The sequence below is a fragment of the Rhinolophus ferrumequinum genome, chromosome 21 (genome assembly GCF_004115265.2).
Source record: "Rhinolophus ferrumequinum isolate MPI-CBG mRhiFer1 chromosome 21, mRhiFer1_v1.p, whole genome shotgun sequence".
Taxonomy (NCBI): domain Eukaryota; kingdom Metazoa; phylum Chordata; class Mammalia; order Chiroptera; family Rhinolophidae; genus Rhinolophus; species Rhinolophus ferrumequinum.
Window position 1 is genome coordinate 1,016,510 of NC_046304.1, and position 21,664 is coordinate 1,038,173.

At 57.5% G+C, this 21,664-nt stretch overlaps 1 protein-coding gene across 3 annotated transcripts in view; it reads right to left on the bottom strand.

The window, feature by feature from the left end:
* RAI1 (retinoic acid induced 1) overlaps positions 1-21,664 on the bottom strand; it is a 119,282-nt gene that overhangs the window by 22,161 nt on the left and 75,457 nt on the right. Inside the window, exon 1 of one of the 3 annotated variants that reach the window (XM_033090323.1) lies at positions 5,411-5,698. The exons of the other annotated variants lie outside the window; for them this stretch is intronic. The gene's annotated coding sequence lies outside the window, so the exon portion shown is untranslated. Of the gene's footprint in view, positions 1-5,410; positions 5,699-21,664 lie in introns of those variants that run through there. 3 annotated transcript variants of the gene reach the window in all.

Here is a 21,664-nt window from a genome sequence, read left to right on the forward strand (position 1 = left end):
TGGGGCAGAGGGGGGACCATCTCGGGGCATAAGGAATACCAGAGAACAAGGCAGTCCCCACCCCAAAGTATGGCTTCTTGAGCCCACCCAGTGGAACACACTTGGTATGCACCCTCCTTATTCACCAGCACCCGTTTATGCTCATGGGAAAACTGCACAGGGATCTAACAGTCCTCTCTCTGTAGGGCCAGGGCAGGCAGGCTGGGTGGGAGGGCCGGGGGGCTAGAGGTCCTGAATACTAAGGGGCAAGCATCGGGGTGAGCAGGGTAGAAAGCAGGAAGATCACCCCAACACCCTCTCCAGATGTCCAGGGTAGGGACCCCGGGTAAGGCTGGGGTCTCAGGCTTCTTCGGAGCATACGTGAATGGGAAGCAGAGGCTTCTGGATTCTCCGGACGTTTGGAAGGCCTTCCCTCAAAGCCCACCAATGCTGCTTCCTCCAAGGACCCAGCTGCAGAGGCAGCAGAGACCTACCTCAGGGTCTAACCCACCAGGAAGCCGCCTTGCCCCACCCACTCGGCCACACCCCACTCCACCCAGCTTAGTTCTTCTGGGCACGCCTGCTGTGCAAGTTAGTTCCCAAAGCTCCCTGCCCAGTTAGGAAGCCACAGCCCCGTTCCCAGGAGGAGTCAGTAACTTGCAGAGTTCCCACAGCTCAGAGACAGGGCAGCAGAGCTGAGTTCTCAACTTAGCTCCCTGACTTCTAAAGCTGTGCCCTGCTCCCCACCCTATGCCCACTGCCCCAGTACCCTCTGTGGGAGGCAGGGGTCAACAGGCCCGTAAACCTGGGCCACTTAAGCCAAAAGGGCTCACAGTCTGGGGAGGAGGGGCAGATGGCCAGTCTGGCTCCTCCTTGCTGTGAGGGGTGGGGGGGTCACAAGAAGGGATTCTGCAGCAGCTGTGTTGTTGGCATTCGAGGACCCTCCTGGGGTGGGGTGTCGGGGAGAGCTCACCTATTATCAGCCCCAGACTTACTAGTCTCTTGTGAACAACAATTGTTTTTAGATCATTTATTCAACAAGACCTCCCCCCTTCCCCCATCTCTGTTAAAATGAGAAGGGAGGTGGGACCAACTGCTGGGATGCAGACAGCTAAGAACCCACACATTCAGAGCCCCAGGCCAGCAAGATCAGGGACGGCCCCAGAGGCTGGCGTGGGGGTCTGAGGGGATCCACACGGAGGCTCCCAGTCTGCTCCAGTCTCCTCCCTCCACCACACTCCTAGAAGTTCCCGACCCTGCAGGTGTCTGCTGGCCTTGAGAGGAGGCAGAGGAGGGCCCAACCTCTCACCCCAGCCTGTCCTCGGCACCCCATGTGCCCAGAGGGACCATGACTTCCTTTTGGAAGTGGAGGCACCAAGGCACCAGGCCTGTGGCTTGTCTGGTTGCTGACTTTGTGGTCTTGGGCAAGCTCTTCCACCTCGCTGAGCCTCAGGGCCTTTGCATACCTGCTGTTTCCTGCTGGGTACCATCCTTAGATAGCTACAGGCTCCTCTCACAGCCTTGACTCCTGTCACCTTCTGTGGGAGCTTTCCCTGATGACTGTGTTTGAAATGGCACCCTGGCACTCCTTCCTTCCTCCTCCAAAGTGCTTCTTCTCTCCTTGTAATAAGCCATATGGCTCGCTGGCTGGCTTCGTTATCGGTCCTCGTCTTCAGAACACAAGTTCCATGAAAGCAGAGATTTTTGCCTGTTTTGTTCACAGCTATATCCCCATTTCCCGTAACAATATTATTGAATAATATGTAGAATGTCCTATTACCCCTATGAAAATCTCCCGAACAAGCAACCGGGTAGTGGCAGAGCACATTGGGATGGGGACAGGGTCTTGTGGCCACAACTCCTCCTCATTCATCTGACAAAGAACACCCTCCCTCCAGCCTGGCAGGCAACGCACATGTGTGAAGTGGGCAGGTGAGGATGGAGGCAAACTGGGCATCCTCGTCACAAATAAAGTGAGGGGGGAGACCCACTCAGCTCTGGTAAACTGCTGCCTTATGGGAATGAGGGCCCAGGGTGCCAGAATTTGAGGTTCTTCCCTTTAAAAAGCCAGAAATCAGGACTTTATAAAAAGGAAAATCTCTTCTTTAAAAAAAGTTATCAACCAAGTAAAACGTTTAACATTCCAGAGTTCAAGAGAAGCCATCTGTGGGCTATATTTGATCACAAACTCCCAGGTGTCACACACTGATGTAACCGACACAGACAGAATTTCACATGGGCAAAGGCAGGGGCCTAGGCGGGCAGGGAATGTGGGCAACTCGTGTGTGCTCAGTAGCACTCGGTAAGCGTTCAATGAGAAGGAATGAGAGCAGGAAGGGCATCCAGAACCTTCCCTGGCCTCTGGCAGAAGCCCTGAAACCAGCGTTGTGGAGTGGAGCAGAAGGGTGAGCGTGGTAGGTTCCGGGAGGCAGGAGCTCAGCAGCCTTGGAAAGGAGGTGCAGCGAGGTGGGGGAGCCGCAAAGGCTGGGGGCAGGAGGCCTGAGGCCCACAGAGGCACTGGCTGAGGCTCTGCAAAGATCCTTGGTGGCACTCATCACAGCACTAATTGCATAATTAATGGTATAATGAGCAGTTTTACATGTGCCTCCTGCACCAGAATGTAGCCTGCTGAAGGTTAGGTCCTAGGAATGTTAGATCCTAAGCTCTAAGCCTAGAAATTGGCCCAAGTGGGCCTATTAAATATTGGCTTACTGCCGGATGGATGGACAGACAGGATGAGCGAGGGCTCAGCTCCAGGTTGGGTGCATTACCTAACCCTCACCATAGCCCAAAGAATGCCACCCAGAGAGAGGGTTGATGATGACAGTCCTGGAGGCCAGGACATGTGCAATAGCCAATCCGGAAGGAAAGACAAAGCTTATGCTCTGCCCTCCACAATCCCTGGGGTCACAGCCCCTCCCAAGCCCTGGTCCATTTGCTTGTCAAGCCCATTTTCTGCTCAGCTTACAGTCTGCTGGGGGTGGAGAGTGGGGGTGGACAGCTGGGTGCTGAAGATAGAGGAAAAAGCAACATGTCCTCTGCCCTCCTTAGGCGACAGACAACTGCCCGGGTGTGACACCCAGGAAGCTGTGGGAGTGCGGAGAGATGGTGACAGGAGGAGGGAAGAAGGGGAACTTAACTATCTGAGGAAGGGAGAGGACCCACCAGAGCATATTCCAGGTCAAACCTCCCCCTCATTTAGCAGAGGGATTAATGGAAGCCTAGAGAGGGACAGTGACCTGTCCAGCAGGACTGAGGTCCCTCTGTATCTGTGTCCCAAACTGCCTGTTTGTCAACCAGAAAATGAACTCAGAGCTGGGGCCAAAAAGGTGGGGAGGCAGGTTCTCCTCCTGGACACCCCAGCTTCCAGGAGGAGTCCGGGAAAGTCCTCCCTTCCCCAGCATGGGTGGGAACCACCCCCTGCTTCCCTGCCTTTGACTCCCCCTCTTTGCAGCATCCTGACAGCCTGGGAGGCGCAGCACGACAGCCCCTCCAGCCCGGTTCCAACTGGGGGAGCCGAGGAATTGGCATCCCCTCCTTCCCCGCAGCCCCTAGGGGAGGAAGCCGCCTGTCAGGCCGCCACTGCGTGTCAAATCCTCTTGCTGCCTAATTGTGAGACGGCGGCGTTTAGAGAAACGCTTTTCTGGCCGCCTGCCACACCGCAAACTGCTTGGTATAATTTTATTATTAAGGATAGAGAAAAAGAGGGAGGGGGTTGGAAAGGAGAGAGAGAAAGGGAGAGAGGAGGAAATTGCTTAGTCCAAGTCAGCTGGTGGAGTATTCTGTTCAATGTGAAAGCCGGGACGTCTTTCCAGTTGGCAAGCTGACTTCGTTAATTGCGCATTCAGTCTCTACTTAGGGTAATTGAAACGAAGCGGGGCCCAGGTCTGACAATTAGGGTCTGCGACTAGGCCATTAACACTTTCCGCGACCGCCCCCCGCCCCCGATCGATACCACGGAACCTTTGAAAGTGGGGGCGGGCCATGGGGCGCCCCCGCGAGAGCTCATTCTGGGGCCGGGGGCAGGGAGCCCCACACCGAGGCGTATGCTGCATCGGGGCTGTCGGGCGTGCGCCCGGCGCGAGCAGGGTTAATACGGCGCCGCGAGTCCTGGAGCCCGGCTAGGGCCAAGCTGGGGATGGGGAGCCGCGCAGGGCGTGTGGGGGCTGTTTGTGGCCTCACCACCCCTCTGCAACAGATGTTTCAGCCGTGTAAGACAAAGGCAGAGCGCCTGCTGCTGCCGGGAGAAAATCCGCAGGACTCCCTCAGGGGCAGGTAAAATTTCACCTTCTATTTGTGTTACCCCCTTACACCCCCGTCCGCCCCTCCTTGTTTCCCGGCCTCTGCTCCAATCCGGAAAGCGCCACCAAAGACGCCGCGCCGCCTCCTCCGCAGCCCAACCCGCTGACCCCAGCAAGGTCACCGCGACCTCGGGCTCCACTAGCAGCGCGCCCGCCCGTCTTCCTCTGGCGAGGGGCGCCTGTTCGCGCCTGGCTGCCTCCTGGGGCGCCCCCCGTCCACGATCCACGGTAATTGGAGGCGCCGGGAGAGGAAGGGGGCGCTGCATTCGCCAAGAGGCGGAGGCGCCGCTGGACGCTCCCAGCCTCCCTCCTGCCTGCGCAGGGACCCCGGAGGGCTTCGCCCCCCCAGCCCCCATCATTCATCTCCCTGATTCCCGCTGTAGCCGCCCTCGGAAGTCAGCCGAGTGAAGCAGCTGTTCCTTGCACACTCCACTTGACCAAAGATGATGATAAATGAGGCCCGGGCTGCGTCGGGGACGCGGCGGCGGCCGCGAGGGGCGCGCAGTGCAAGGCGTACAGTCCACAGCCCCCTCTCCGTGCCCCGGGGAGGGCGAGGACGCAAATGACAGAGGCAGAGAGGCAAAATCAAAGGCCCGCACTTCCCTCCCGGCGCCCTGCACCGCCCCAGCACCAAGCGAGGAGAAACCAGGAGGAGAACTCGTCCTCGCCGCAGCCCCTCCCTCTCCACCCCTTCCCCCAGCGCCTCGGTCCCCCTAGCGCCCTGGCCCCCACCCCTCGTGCCTCAAACCTATTAACGCTCGTAAATAATAAATAATGGAGCGCTTCCCTCCAACCGCGCGAGGCTGCGGGCGGCGGCTGCTGCCAGCTGCGCCGGGTCCTGGGGAGGGGGCGCCCCTGGCCGGGTGCAAGGGGCTCGGGCGCGCGGCCCCGCACACGTGCCGCCGCGGCGCGTAGGCAGGCACCCCGCCCCGCGGAGGAGGGGGAATCCCGCTCTGCCCTCCCCAACGCCACCTCCCCTGGAGTCCTCTGGCACCGAACGAGGCGAGAGAGCGCGCGCGAGCTTCCCAGACGGAGAGGATTATTTTTAACCTGCCCCCCTTTCCATAGCTGCCTCTCGGGTTTGCGCGCCCGCCCGCCCGCTCCACCAGCCGAGGCCGCGGGCTCCTCACCTCGCTCGGCGGCTCCGGACTCTGAGCGCCTCCCCCGGCCCGCGGCCCCCGCCCCTGCGCGGGCATCGCGCAGCTAAATCTCAGCCTGGAAAGGACCGATTAGGAGCCGCGTGCCTTTCTGCGAAATATTGGAACCGGGTGGGTTGGGGGCGGGGAGCCCGGCGCTGTCGTCCCCTCGCCTCCCTCCCAGCTCGCAGAGTGGCTGCGAGAGGCGGCTGCCGCTCTCCCTCCCCAAACAGGGGGAGGCCGGCCCGGGGCGCCGAGCACCCCTCTGGTTTTCGGCCTTCTCTCTTCAACGCCCACCCTTCAGTCACCGACGAAGCTATAGCTGCTACCACACGGACCCTCCGGCAGCGGCGGCGCCAAGTGGGGCGCTGCCTCCCCCACCTCCAGTCTCCTCCCTAAGCTGATCCAAACAAACACAGCATTTAAACAGCAGCGGGCTTACACACCAGCAACTTCAAGGCAGACCCCGCCCGTGCCCGTGCCCGTGCCCGTGCCCAGGCCCAGGCGCACTGGGGGGCCTCTCTCCCCCGCCCTTCCCCCCTAGGCCCACCTTCGCCCCTCCCTCTCAGCCCCTTCCCCTTCAGGCCCAGCTCAGACCCCGCCCCCTTCCTATGGGGAATGAAGCAGCAGGAAGTTCAAGTCCACTCCCATTACCCTGCTCTCCAAAAGGCCACCCACCCAAACCCCAGCCTGTCCTCCCCAAAGGAGGGGGCAGCAGAGGAGCTGGCCGGGCCCAGAAACCCCCTGCAGGCTGTGACTGGATCAGTCACTTGACATTTTCCAGACTCGGCTTTGTGCCCTATCCTGGAGCCCCACAGGCTAGGTCCCCCTGAGCACCTCCTTCCTGAATGAGGTGGGGGTAAGACAGCCTCTGCAAAACGGGAAAACTGTGGAGGAAGTGTGGGCTGAGAAGAAAGGAAAAGGGCATTCCAGCGGCGAGGAGCTGCCTAGCTTAGTGGCAGGAAAGAACATAGCCGGTTTAGGAACCTGAGCCGGATTTCTCTCCCCAGCTCAGCTGGAGGGGGGGGGGAGGGCTGGGCCCCCACCCAGAGGGAGCAGCCTGGATTACCAGAGAGGTAAGAAGCCTGGCAGGCTGGGGGTGGGGGAGCTGCGTATGGAATACAGATGTGAGGACAGCAGCAGCTGGGCTTGCCTGATGACACCCTTGGGCCAGCACCTGGGGCTGGGGGGCCCAGCCTGCCCTGAGCAGGGCAGGTCCAAGGGGGAGGGTGCTCTGAGCACATGCACCGCCTGGCACCGCTGAGTAGGGGTTCTCAAGGGGCTTCAGCCCCCCAGCCAGCTAGCGACAGGGCCTGGACCCCCCCCCTCGAATCTAGGAAGTTCTCAGTAACCCTCCAACTGTTGAGGCAGGTATAACAGCAGCAGCGGCACCGGATGGCATGCTGTCTGGTCCCCTTCTATGGCCCAGGTGTCTTGATAGATTTTACTTCTAGCCCTCAAACTGCCCTTCTAGGAGGTGATACCACCTCTCATTTCACAGACGTGGAAACTGAATTTCAGACTGAGCCATTCTGGGGCCCCCTGCCCTGGGCCCTGTGGCTAGGACCTCAAGGCTGTTTGCTCTCTGGCAGCTGGGCATCAGGGAAGTGCCCTGGGGCTTGATGGCGCAACACAAGGATAGATGACAATGAGGCCCTGGTTTGATCCTTTGGAAATATCAGAAAGCTGGTTTTCTTCGGAGAAAAAAAGGGCAAGGAGCCAGAGAGAGGAGTCACACTGCCCACCACCACCCACTTCTCCCACCTGCTTCCTTTCGCAGATCCAGTTGCCCAAGGTGCCAGGCCCCCGACTGAGGGTCCCCAGATGAGGAGTTGGCCCTTGGGGCTGCACAGTTATGGTGGTGAGGCCTCTAGTCCATACCGGCATTTTTCATCTGTAGCCTAAATGTAAATCTCACACAGCCACGTACCAGTACTCTTCAAATGTGTGTAGCTATTGTGATGAATAAATTACAAATCCATTTAGGGCCTAGAGGCTTTGGATGGATATATCCTGCACCCCCAACACAGACGAACAGCTCCTATTTTGATAAGGTGTCTCCATCTCAAGACTGCGTTCAGTGGGGTGTCCCGTCTATGAACAGCTGGGACCACCTTGTCCCACATCCCCTCTGTGGGGAAGGGAGCTTTCACTTCCGGGCATGGCTTGTATGGATGGTACTCTGTCCTCAGCTTTCCCGGGTGGGGGTGGATCCTGGTCAGCCCCCCAGACACGTAGCCTAGATAGTGACCAGAAGCACTGACCTTTGGGGAAAGCAAACCAGTAGCCACTGCTCTGGAGGCAGCCTGGGGCGCCTTTTCTCAGGATGAAAAATATTTGCTCTTGGTTTTCGGCCGCCGCCTCATGCTGGCTGACTTTCCTCTCCTCCACACAGCAGCGAAATGTGAAGGTGCTTACGAGTAAAAACGAGGCGAGAGGGCAAACTGTGTAAGCCTAGCATCCCGCCGCCCAGAACGGCGTTGTTTTTCTTCCCGGGTGAATAGGAGACTTGCGGCTAGTATTCTATGCACTGGTTTTAAAGACCAATCTCTCTTCCCAGGCCCACCTCCAACTGCACCAGAACTTCTAGAACCCCCTCCCTCTGGCTCCCAGTCCCCCAGCATCTGGGGGAGAGGGCCTCTCCCAGCTGTACGCAGCTAACTCAGCTTGCCCCCAGAGCAGACTTGTTCTGGAAAGTTATAGGAGACCCTTTCCTGGCTAGTTCTTCAATGCTGGCATGGAGTGGCAGGCCTCTTCGGGGCGGGACGGGGGGTTGGTGAGGGATATGGCGGGGGGGGGGTGCTCTGGAGAGAGATCAGATTCACAACAGCCTGGCCAGCCAATTTTGAGGACTCCGGGGTGTCTGGCTGTGTGGCTTTAGGGTGAGGGGAGGCATCATCTACCCCCACTGCACCTGATGGTAAACGTCTCCTGATGCCACACAGCTCTGGGTTCAAATCCTAGCTCTGTATACTGTCTTCTGTGTGACCTTGGGCAATTCACTTAACCGCTCTGAGCTTCATGGTCCTCGGCTGAAACCTGCTCTTATTAACACCACAGGACAGGGTTATCCTGAGACTGAATGAGATCCTGTGGTTGGTACCTGGTGGGAGCTCAGTGAAGGGTGGTAACTGTCCATGGGGGATAGGGACCAGGTCTCGTACTTTTTTCTGTCTCCCAGGGAGCTGCTGTGTGTGTCTGGGAAGAGCAGGTCTTCAGGAAGGGCTTTATGAGGGCAATGACACCCCCAGAGCAGGGGAGGACTGTTGGGACTGAGGGGTTCAGGTCTGTCCTCGGACAGATGGCCCGTCCCCCATGGCAAGTGGGTCATCTTTCCACTGGAGTCTCCGTGTTTCTCACACACTAGTGTGCACATCTTAGTAAGATGCAGATCCTGCTGTGGTGGTCAGGCCCGGGATTCTGCAATCTAACGGGCCCCCAGGTAAGGCCGACGCTGCCCGCCTGAGGACCACAACCTTCACAATCCTCCAGGTAGGTCCGAGTCCGGGAGGTGGGCGTGGCATCCCTGAGCCCTTTGTCTCAGAGCTGGGAACCCCCGGACTCTGTCTTTGGCACTGCTTCCTGGCAGCTGCATTTTGCTAAGCTTGCAGTCACTTCACATCCGTGCCTCCTGGACCTCAGTGTCCCCATCGGGACAGCAGGAAGCCGGGATGTGATGATCCCACTCTTTCCCTTGACGGTTCCCTGTCCCCTTTTTCCTTCCCTGACCCGTTCCAAAGGTACAAGTCTGAGACCCAAGCATCAACCCCAGGGGCTGGGCCGCCACCCTAGGGGCTGTAGTCCTTGGGGTACAAGGCTCACCCAGACTAAATACATAGCAGTAAGTTCTCACGCGCTGCCTTACGTCCCGGGCACTGCCCTAGTAAGCACTTTGCATCTACAAACCTCATCCTCACAGCAGCCCCATGGGGTGGGTACCATTATCAGCCGCGTTTGATGAGGACACAGTTCAGACACCTGAAGCCCACTGCCAAGGTCACTGCTGGTTAGGGTGCAGGCCCTTCAGGGGCCAGACACTGGGTCTTTCTGGCCTGACCCCCAAATACGTCCGGCCTTTGAGGATTTCCTTTGGGGAAACAGCCCATTTGATTTTCTTGGCACACCGCATCTATCTGGCTGGCACTGGCGTGGGGAAAGAGGTGTCCGGTCCAGTTGGGGATGTGTGTGTGGGGGGGCGGGTAAGCTGGTACAATCTCTTTGGAGAGCTGTGTGTCAATATGGACCCAAATAAAAACTACAGCTGCCCTCTACCCGGCAGTCCTGCTCCCAGCCAGGCTCAGAGTGGTCTGCGCAGGGCAATTAGCTGTGATGTCGTGTGCAGCAGCGAAAGACTGGAGAGCCCCTAAGTGTCCATCTGAGGGACGAGGGCACTACGTTTGGGGAACTCCTTACAGTGGAGCCGCAGAGAGAGTGAGGAGGGGCTTCGTGTATCAGTGCAGCAGTCTTTGTGGGGGGGGAGGCACAGTGCAGAAAGTATGCAGAGATGCCCTATTGGCATGAAAGCAGGGTTTATTTGATTTTTTTTTTTTTACGTGATGAGCACATGACACCTAGTAAAGATTTTAAAACTTATACGGATAAATATCTGCCCTCAGGCTACGTAAGATGGTTGAAGACAGCCTGGTTTCAGCTTCTGATCTGGTGCAGCCATGTTACAGCTGTTTCAGTCTAGGGGTGACCTCAGTTTCCTCATCAGTAGGATGGGACCGGGCCCTGCCGCCAACGAGTCAGCCCACCTGCATCCTGGAGTGGGCAAAGGGCAGGACAGGGCTCATCTCTCCATTTTACAATGAGGAAACTGAGGCTCCACATTAGGGAGACACCAGACCTGAGTCCCCGTATAGGCTGTGTCCTCACGTCTGGGTGCACAGTCTTGGGGGACACACAAGCCAGGACTAGCTCAAGCCCGAAGCTCTATGGACAACCACTGCCATCAGGGCCATCGATAAACCATAGGCCTAGTGCTCACAGGGCCCACTCTTGGTTTTACATGCACTGTTCTCTCCACTCTATTTCCTCCGGCAATATGCTCTCCTTTAATCATCCCACAAAGGTAACACGTTATAACATTTAAAAGCAGAGGCCCTTCCATGAGGCCCTAGGACTCTGGGCGGTGAGGGCGTGGCTGATAGTCGTCCAGGAACATCTGGGACCAAATTCGGCCTAGGACACCCTCAATCTGTGGGGCCGGGGCAGGCGACTCCAGTGCCCATGCCTCAGTTTCCTCCTCTGTGAAACAGGAGTTTAGTATGTCCCTCAGAGGGTGGTATAAGAATTAAATGAGATAATGGCCAGAGTCGTCTGAGCAATGCCTGGCAGGAGGTCCCAATAAGTGAGCTATTATTTTCAAAAGGTAAATATTTAGATCATTTTTTATAAAAGAGGGAAAGGTCAGGAAAATCCCTGATCCTGGTCCTAGCCGGCTGTGGAGGTGGGGCCAGCAAGGCAGGGCTCCTTGGAGTGACAGGAACCTGGCTCTGGCCTCTGGCCCCAGGAACAGCTGGTTCCTGCCCGGGTCAGCGGATGCGCTATCTTGGCACAGAGGCCTGGTGGGCAGTGGCCAGAGCAGGGTCCAGCCATCTGTGTTCCCTAGTTGGCAAGTTGGGCGGAACAGGCTTGGCCAGTTGGCTGGAGGCCCCCGAAGCCCCAGGCCCATGACAAGAGGGCTCAGAAAGGCTCCTGTGTTCCACCCTGTTCCACAGCTGGCTTTTTCCAGACCAGAGCCTCATGGGTCTTTGGAAAGAACATCCAGTACCCGAGCCCTGCTGATGACTCGCTGGGTGACCTCAGGTGAGTCACTCCACCTCTCAGGGCCTCCATTTTCTCACTCATTAATGGGGATCGTGATAAATACCCGCCTCACAGGGTTGACCAGAGACCCAATGAGAAAATGGACATGAAAGTGCTCTGTCATCATCGCCCTCACAGCCAATCTTCACAGTATTTCCGTGTGTAGGGCCCTGCTCTAAGATGCAGTCTGCATATTGTAACTCATCCTGCAGATAAGGCAACAGAAGCACACAGCTGACAGGGGCAGAAGCACTGTAAGAAGGGAATAACGGCGGCCTAATATTGATATTAAATTCATGGCTGTGGGGTCTGGCCTAGGATTTGGAAGCTTCAAACTTAGTTTCGGGGGCAGTTTTGGCCAAGGTAGGAAGGCCCGGGAGGGAGCACTGTGTTGTGACCCCGTGGTAGGGACTGGGGCACCAATTGCTGGCTCAGGCATTGGGATTTCAAGTCCCATGTTTCCTGGGTGCCCTCTGTGTGCTGGGCATCAAGAGAAGTGCCTTCTTCCCTGTCTTATCATTTTAATCCCCAGAGTAACTGTGCAAGGAACACATGAGCATCCCCATTTTACAGACGGCACAATTAAGGCCTGGAGGCAAAGGGAATTTCTTGGTGAGCAGTACTATTTGGATTTGAACTTGGACTGTTTGGCTCCAAGTCTGCTCCTCAGCCCAAGGATCCGGGCACAAGCAAGAACTGCAGTTATCGGTATACCCCCTGGAGACATGGCAACTTTGGGGGCTGTAGGAACTCCGGGGACAATTTGTTGTGTCCCATGCACTGTCTTTGGAGCACCTGACCTGCTGCTTCTGGGCCTCTGCCTTTACTCCAGCTTCCCCTGAGCCACAGGAACTGGGCAGACCATTTTACAGACAGGGAAATCGAGGCCACTGAGGGCTTGTCCACGGCTCACAACTCCATTTCCTGGTGCCTATGGACACCCCTCATAGACCACATGGCCTCCTCCTGTACCCTCCTGCATAACCGCCCACCCAGCCATCCACCCTCACATCCGTGCACCCACCTACCCATCCAAGACAGTCACTAAGCGTCTCCTGTGTGCCACACAAGTGCTACAGACTGAGCAGCTGGGGACAGCCGTGGGCTCAGCCTCTGGAGAAGTCAGAGTCTCCTGGGGCGTGGGGAAGGACCCTAAATCATAGCTGAGTGAGAATGGGGTCGGAGGAGGCTTCCCAGAGGCAGGCCCTCCCCTGAGACCTGAGACAGGGGGAGGAGTTAGTGAGAGAGTGACAGAGAAACGCGGCTCGCCAGTGGAACGTGAGGGGGAGAGGTAACGAGTGGGCGGAGCCCGCGGGGTGTGAGGGGCCCCAGTGACCGCAGCCTTCGTGCTGCGTGCAGCAGGGAGCCATAGAAGGGAGGGAGGGACACTGGGGTTATAAAGTCCCCAGGGCTGCAGGGCTGCAGAATGGACTGGTAAAGCTGGTGAGCGGAGGCCAGGAGGCCAGTGAGAAGGAGGCTGGGGCAGTTTCTCCGAGAACAGTGAAGGGAGCCAGACCAGGTGGCGGCAGAGGGCTGGAGACGGGTGAGAGCCTAGAGACGGCAGGAAGCGAGGACCTCAGGACTCAACAGCCAATTCCAAGGGGGGGGAGGACCCTGCAGGTTTCTGCAGAGCCCATGCTTCTAGCCACTAGGCAATAGCGCCCTCCTGGGGCGGGGGTGGGGGGCTGCCTCTCCCACTACCTTCAGGCCTGTCTCGCCGGAGCCTCCAGTTACGGAAAGCCGGTCCAAGTCTGGCTCACCACCCCTGGAGGGCTAGAGCCGGGCAGGGTCAACACCCTTAGGTGGCAGAGTGTATGTCTGAGGCCCAGTGAGGGCACGGAGGCCACACAGCACAGTGGCTCAGAGACTACTTCTGCTGGTCCCCAGCCCTAGCCTCCTGTCCCCCACCCACAGACCTAAGCCAGCCTGTCTCACTGTCGCTCTGTGGGCTCCTGGCTGAGGCCTCCCTGGCACTGTTGTCTGGATGTGGGTGGGACACAGCTCTAGCACAGTGATGAAAGGCTGGCGCTGGAGTTTGGAAAGGAGTGAAATTCCCATGGGAAAGGGTGGCTCTGAGCATCAGCCCCCTGCAGGCTGGCTTTGATGGTGGAGAAACCCCAGCCGGATCCCTGGCTACTTGCCTCTCGCTGGGAAACAAAGGCTATGAGCGGTGGCCGTGGATGTCTGCAAACATTAGCAGGGAAACCCCCAAGTAACCTGACCTTGTGTTCTGCCACAGCTCTGTCTTTGTTCCTGCCCCCTCCCTTTCAGGCAAACACGACCCTCATGGACCAGATGGGCCAGCAGGTCCACGCCACCCCCACAATCCCCAGATCCCCTTGGTCACTCCCCTCCCACCCTAAAAGCCACCACTGGAAAGATTCTGTCTCCCAAACAAACTGCATTTAGAGATCACCCACTTGTTCTCTCTCATGGGGCTCCAAGAGCTAATGGGGGCCTTTGATGGACAAGAGCAAGTGAGGGGTTTGTGGGCCACGTTTGTCACATGAATGAGGGAGTGGATGGCTAGATGGACGGGTGGAATGGAATGCCATCCCCAAGCAAAGCACTGCCATTTTTGTTGGCCGGAGCAAAATACGATTTCCCAGAGGCTTTTAGGAACATGGCAGGTAGTTTCTTGGGTCCCATGGGTCCCCACTGCGGCCGCGCTTCTTGATGCCTGTGCTGGGAAACTGAGAGGGGCACAGCCCTGTGTAGCCCACACGGGGAGGGAGCGCTGGACCCTGGGCGCCCACGTCCCCATACCATGTCATCCCAGATACTCCAAAGCTCCTCCAGAAGCTCCTTTGGCTGAGCCTGCCCCACTAGGGGCTCCCAGAGACCCCCAGGAATTCCCATGACCTGTAAGTGTCCCCAGGCCTGGGGGCCCTCTCGGTGGAGGCCAGGACACGCAAGAACGGAGGGGTATGTGCCTGCCAGAATCCGCCCGGCAGCTTTGCAGAGCCAGCGAGCGCAGAGCGTTTGTCATCTGCTGAGGACAGTGGGGATGGTTTAAGGTGAGATTTAAGCCATTAGTGCTTGGCTAATGACATCAGCAGCGACGGCGAAAATGAAGACGGCAGGGTGTGTGAGCGCCCATAAATTGTCAGGGCTGGCGCTGCCTTCGTCCTTGGGCCTGCCCCCTCCCTCCCTCCATCCCTGCACCAGCCTGGGCGCTGAAGCACCCCCCACACTGGGCCCTGCGTAGCTGGCAGGCCCTGTCCCTGTCCCTGCACTGGTCAGGCCACACAGGCCCGGCCCCAGGGTCAGTATGTGGCTAGGGCCTCAGCTGGGGCGTGAGAAAAGCACACGCAGGGAGCCCAGGCTTGGAGGCAGCATCTTCTTAATCTCCCTCCTTTTATAACTTCTGTCTTTTTGATGCACACACAAGGATCCCGGCTCAGCCACCAGCATCTCTTCCCCAGGCTGAGCAGTTTCCCCGCAGCTAATGCCTGACAGCTCTGTTTATGTCTCCCCATAATTCTCCAGTTTTATGTTTTTTTTCCAGGGCCATTAAGCTCCCAGCCACAAGCTCCTTCCCCTGCCCCTGCCTGCCTTTGTCCTTGAGGCCAGGCAGCCCCATCACCCTTTGGGGGACAGGCTGTCCTCCCCCAGCAGGTAGATGCGGACCTTGGCAGGAGGCCTCACTCAGGCTGTAGGGACTTCCGGTCGCCAGGCCCTCCTGACACCAACTCCCCGGTCTTCCCATCTCCTCTGTCACAGGTCCTGTCCCGCTGGTCTACACCCGGCTCCTGGAGGGCCCAGCAAAGCCCTCTGGCCCATGTCCCTCCCCAGCGGAGTTATTTATTCCTCAGCCTCATCCTTTGGCTGTTCTCCCCAGCTGACCTCTTCCCTCCCAGAGCCCCAGCCACCTCCCAGAGCCCCAGCCACCCCCAACCCAGACCCCCCTCTGCAGCTCCAGATCCCTGGATCCAGCACATCTACAGTGCCCGGAGGCCCCCTGCACGCCACAGACCTGCCGTCTGCCTCAGTTCTCCTGTGGCTTGTCTGTGAGGAGGCCCCCAAGTCCTTGCCCCCCCTCTCCGCCCAAGGTCTCCTATTCAGACCTCTCCTTCCTAACCTCATAGCTATAGCCCAGAATCTGGCCTCTTCACCTCCTGCTGGGAATTCCATGACTACCTCCGACCTGGGTCTCCCAGTCGCAGCTTCTGCCCCATGTGGCTTCTCACAAGCTCTGCTCAGGGCACTCCCTTGCTATAAAGCCTTCAATGGCTCCCCATTACTTCCATCTACTTGAGTTCCCATCGTAAGTATGGTACTCAGACCTCTCCAGCCTCAGCACCTTGATGGCTGGCGCCTGCTGCCCTGGCACTCTTCCGCTTCCCCACAGGGCTCTCCCATCTCCTGACCTGTCTGTGCCTCCCGGGGTGTCCTTCCCCATCTCTGCAGGTCCTAATCCAAGGTAGCAGGGGCCTCTGAGGGCCTTTCCTGATTCCCTCAGCTAGATGCAACTCTTCCCTTTCTTCTGGATCCATACAGTCTCCTTCTGTGGCTTCCTGCCTCAGTCACCCACAAAGGACGACACAGACTGTTTAAAGGCACGGCCTTGCCTTGAACTCCCTCTTTTTTCTGGGGATACCCTCCACCACTCCTACTCTGGGGCCCAGCACCCCTCTCGGGAGGCACGGGCTCCCCCTCTCTCCAGTACCCTGGCTCCTTCCACAGGAGACCTGTGTACGTTATGAAAGCACAGGAGTCCTTCTCGTCTTTAATGTCCCCTCTTCCACTCTGCTGAGCTGCCCTGCTGGCCTCTCAGTCTGCAGCCTAGACGCCCCTTCCCTGTATATGCAGGTGACCCAAGGGACACCTGTCCTGTGGCTGCTGCTCCGGCCCCCACCGCTGCCCGTGGCTATGGCCTCCTCCATCCCCTGAGCCTTCTGGGCACCATGTGGCCTGGTCCCGGCTCCCTTCCTCTCTACCCCATGGATGGGTGCTGGGGGACATCCAGGCCTGCCTCCCAAGGAAAGCAGACTCAATGCCCGTGCTGCCGTTTCCTCTTCCCATGCACTTGGCGGCCCAAGCACATGGCTTGGTTTCAACAGATTCCAACCCGAGTCGCCCTGTGTCGCCCCAGTGTGTCTGACCACAGCTCGGCAGCCCCCCACTCTGTTCTGCCCACCCCGGCTGGCATTGCACCCAGACGACTTCCTGCCCTTGGCAGGCCTCACCACTACACTGGCAGCCCCTGGAGCGACAGTCAGAGCACTGCTTGGCCCCAGGCACAGCTCCCGACCTTATGGGCAGTGTCCTCCCCTGAACGGGGGCTGTCCTGACCCTGCCTGTACCTCACAAACAGCCCTTGAGCACAGATACACGTGGGGTGCCAAGGCAGGCAGTCCTATGGACTGTGGCCAGGATCCTATTGTTAAAAGCAGAGCAAGCTTCATAATTTGTGGGGCCCAGTGTGACATGAAAATGCTGGCCCCTCCTCAAAAAGTATTAATCTCAAGACAGCGACAGGGCAGTTAGACCAAGCTCAGGGCATTGCTGAGTGCAGGTCCTGTGCGGCTGCACAAGTTGCACAAAGCCAGCCCCAGCTAGAAGGTCACCAGACCAGCTGCCACACCCTGCCGTGTTCCCTAGCTCCCAGGCTCTCTGCTGAATACTGGGAAGATCATGATACAGTCCGCAAGTCACACCCGGGAGGTCACAGGTGACAATAATCATAAGACTAACAACAGTTCTATTTACTGAGTGCTTTGTACACATCAAGTCTCATACCCAATTCTATGGCTTATGAGATGGGGGTTCAGAGAAGCGATGTAACTTGCCCAAGATCACACAGTAGGAAAGTGCTGGAGGCAGGAGTGAGCCCAGGCTGCCCTGACTCCCAAGGGCTGGCTCCCAACTGAACCGCACACCAGGTGGCGGTGCCGGCCCTGTGCCCACCTCACCACAACCGTTACCAGGCTCTCCCCTGGAAGCCAGGCTGGAACAACAAGGCTGCTGCTGCAGGTAAAACACTGAGACCCCCTGCTGTGGGCTCTGAACCGGGCCTGAGAAACCACCCACAACTTCTTGCTGCAGAGATGCAGAAACAGAGGCTCAGAGAGGGTGACAACTCCTGCAAGGTCACATAACACGACCCCCAAATGCCTGCCTCCAGCAGCCCTGTTTCTAAGGACGCTTTTCTGCCCCCCAGGCAAATGCTCATGATCCGATGCATAACGAAGAAGGAAGGAGCAACAACAGATGTCCAACATGATCTCAACTTTGTTAAGCAAACTGGGTGGAAACACACAGAAATGCTAACTCGGTGTCTTCTCATCAGAGGGGCTAGAGTTGACTTCTGTTTTCTTCTTTATATTCTTCGGTATTTTCTGTATTTTCTCCATTGAGATAAGATTTTTAAAAAGACCAACAGCTCTGAAGGTTTTAGAATGAATGGGGAACGGAAGTTGAGTTCTGGTTAATAGAGTTGCCATAGATACCAAGCAGGGATTTACTCGCTCCCTAAGAACCAGAGCACAGCAGACTGCTTTCCGGCTCGTGCTGGGCTGGAACGCCCTTCCCTCATTGTTGAGGGTTCAGAAGGTTTCTCAGGACCTAGGGGTCTGGGGCCGTCCCTGGGACAGCGCTGCCTGGCTCTCCCAGGAAGTCTGAGCGCTCTGCTCTGGCCGGTGTGGCCCCCAGGCAGGGAGGGGCTGTAAACCCGGCTGCTTAGGAGGCCTGTCCAGTGTGCGCTCGTGTCCACTGGCAGTGCTGTCCTCCTCCCTGGACAGCACTCTGCCCACACTAATCCCCACCTCCCTCGGTCCTCCCTCAAACCTGCACCACCCTTCCCTCTCCTGCTCACAGCCCACCACACCCCCACAGCCGACATCCCCAAGACCAGAGTCATCCTCCCTTACCCCTCACCCCCAAAGCTGGCCCCTGCCACCCTTTCTGGCCTCAACCCCCGATGCCAGAGGTTGCTATCTCCACACCTCTGTGGTTCCCTGCCTGGATCACCCCCTTTGCACCCGCCCCACCCTGCCCAGAGAAGGCAGCCTTTCCCCTGGTTCCCTGCTATGCTGTGGCTATAATGTGCTGATTAGATTAGAACCACACCCCAGTGGGCCCACTTGGGTGCCTGTCAGACCCCCGGCAGACCCCACTGGGCTCCCCATACCCCCAGTCCCCAGAGCCTAGCACAGTGCTCTGGGGATCCATCAGCAGTGCCCTCTGTCCCACACCCCATGCTGCGGCTGGGCCTTCTGCAGACAGCTCCGAGCCACCTCCTGCCCCGAGAGCCCCCTGGGTCTCTGTCCTGAGAAGAGCTAACAGCTCCTTAATAAAAGCGGGCCACAGACGGGCCAGTGACATCGCGCCCAGCTGAGAGGCTGCGGCTCACATCAAAGCCTCATTTTTCTTCTTCCTGTTAGACACTGAAACAATTTACATAAAGAGCCCCACATGTGTCTGTGACAAAAATGCATTTCTTCTCATGGCTGGTCAGCATCCTCCTTAGCTTTCCCAGATTCCCCCCATGGGCGCCTGGCTCACTTCCCCAGGAGTGGGGGTCTCAGGGACCACCCTGTGCCTGGGGGAGGCCAGCCAAAAGAACAACCATGCCACATCTTTATTAAAACAAGAATCCAAACCGACCAACTCTCACGGACTCAGGTGGGGGTGGGGCCATGTACCGACCACATGGGTCTAAGGATCTCAGCAGAGCCTTGTTCTGGCCTCCAGCAAATAAAGGCGTCTCTGCAGGACCAGGGCTGGCCGCACACAGCGGCTTCACCTGCACCTGTGTGAGTTCACCTGTGAGACAGCCCCACTGAGAAAGTCACCTGTCCGCATGGCAGACCAGGCCTGGAGGCCAGGACTCCCTGGCAGTGAGGCTCACGTTCACAGCCACTGGCCTGGCCGCAGGGCTCATGGCCTCTTCCGCTTAGCTCTCGTGAGTGAGGGACTAGCCACGCAGAGGCCTGGGGAAGGCTCCAGGTGAAGCTTCCAAACATTTCTGTCTTCCAATGGCTGAAGCCTAAAACCCCACTGTTCTCCTGGCTTCATGTTGGACAAAGAACTACCTTCTCTCGGCCTGTCTACTTAGAAATGTCACTCTGAGAAGTAACAGGGCAAGTCTCACCACCCCGTGAGCAAATGACCCCAGATCCTCCCTCCAACGTGCCCAGGAGCAGGGAGCAGAATGGGCTTAACCTCCCCAGCCACCCCGGAGTCCCCTGCGCTGACTCTCTGGATGGGGTCGGCCTCCTGTGTCAGATGGGCGAGGGGGTGTGGTTGGCTGACTTGGGGGTGCTCCTCACACACGCACCTGGCAGGTGTGAGGTGTATGCATTATGAGGCATGTAACTATTCCTGCTTGTGTACTAGAATGTGCTATGTCACTGCATGACTCATACAGTAAGGCCTACATGTTACCGCTGGGAGCTGAACTCGCAGCCCCACGTGCCTGGGCCTTACTTTATGGGACTTTGGGGGCACTGACAATATATGATTTTCATCTTCTAAGTCCCATGGGAGATGAGAGCGCACTGAGGACATTTCTGGATTCTGAGGCTGAAGGGGATGAGGGCCTGGCCCACCCTGTGACACCCTCCCCTCTCCTGGCCTTGGGGTCTTCCTCTCTAGGGAAACCGTCTTAAAACCACGGGTCCATGACAATTTCACTTCCAGACATTTGGGAATGCTATGTACCTGCACCAAACCACGTGTTCCAGAGTGTTCGTGGCAGGTTTATTCATCAGATCCTCAAACTGTAAACTACCCAGATGTTCGTCAACAGTAGAGGGATGACCAGACGCCAGTATACGCACACAATGGAGTACTACACAGCAATGGAAAATAACCCTGCACACAGCATGTGTGAGTCTCAGAAACAGCACACCGAGAGCAAGAAGATGCACGTGGAAGAAATTCAAAAGCCACACACAGGTCCTGGGCGGGTGATACCTGGTGGGGGCACAGGGGACCTTGGAGACTGCAATGCTCTTTCTCTTGACTTGAGTGCTGGGTACACACATTCGGTTTGGAGCAATTCATCAGCTGTTCACTTGGGATTCATGCCCTTCTTCGTATGAAAGTCAATGAACAGTTGAAAAGTAAAACGAGGGCCGGCCCGGTGGCTCAGGTGATTGGAGCTCCGTGCTCCTAACTCCGAAGGCTGCCGATTCGATTCCCACATGGGCCAGTGGGCTCTCAACCACAAGGTTGCTGGTTCGAGTCCCGCAAGGGATAGTGGGCTGTGCCCCCCTGCAACGAGCAACGGCAACTGGACCTGGAGCTGAGCTGCGCCCTTCACAACTAAGACTGAAAGGACAACAACTTGAAGCTGAATGGCACCCTCCACAACTAAGAGTGAAAGGACAACAACTAGACTTGGGGGGAAAAAAAAAAGGCCTGGAAGTACACACTGTTCCCCAATAAAGTCCTGTTCCCCTTCCCCAATAAAAAAATCTTTAAAAAAAAAAAAAAAGAAAAAGAAAAAGAAAACGAGACCGCAGCCGCCTCTACTCAATGTCTCCTCAGGCTCCTAGAGCTCGCCTTGTCCTGTGTGGTCCATGTCAGCCCAGCACCAAACATTCCTTCCTCTCCTCGGCCAAGGGTAGCATGCACATCCCTACCCCCCAAAAAGTCAGGTGGCCGTGTGGCCTGCTGTGTCAGTGAAACCGAGTGAGTGCAAGTGACAAGTGCTGCTTTAGGGAAGATGCGCCATGAGCCCATATGTCTGTCTGTCTCTCTCTGTGACATGGAAGCCTCCAGAAAGCTACTGTTCCATCTGCCTAGATCCCTGAGTGACAGCAGTGAGCAGTCCTTCTGCTGTCCAGTCTCAGACACATAGCACCAGTGAGGGATAAACCCTGTTTTAAGGTGCTGATCTTTGGGGGATGTTTGTTATGTGGCACAACTAGCTCATCCTGACTAGTACATAGGCATTCGACGCTCTCTGTGGCCTGGCGCTCAGGCCTGGCCCGAGGCATATGGCTGTGCCCAGGTTCTCCACAACCTCTCTGGCTTTGCCAATGGACACACTCCGAGTGTGAGCCCATGGATACTGTGCTCTAGGCACCCTGGGAGCTCAGCTGTGCCAACCACGCACCCTGTTCTTTCATGTCCTGGGCGTCTAAACCTCCGCCCGGCACCCCTCTCCCTGCTCTGCCTCTCAAGCAGACAGCCACTTGGGCAGAGCTGGTGCACCCATAGCCCCGGCCTGTGTCACCTTCTCTTGCTGTCAGCAGCTCCTTGAGGGCAGGCATTACTCAGTGGGCCGTCATTTCCCACAGGAGCAAGCAAGGAGAAGAGGAACGACGCACGGGCATGACCTCCAGCTCCTCCTGTGACTACAAAGCCATGTGCAGTGCAGCCCAGGAGGCTGTGGTCAATTTGCAGACCCCCTCCAGTCGTGTCCACAGCTATGCCACCACTTCCTGCAGCTCTGCAGGCTTAGAGCTGTCCTCCCTCCTCACGTTT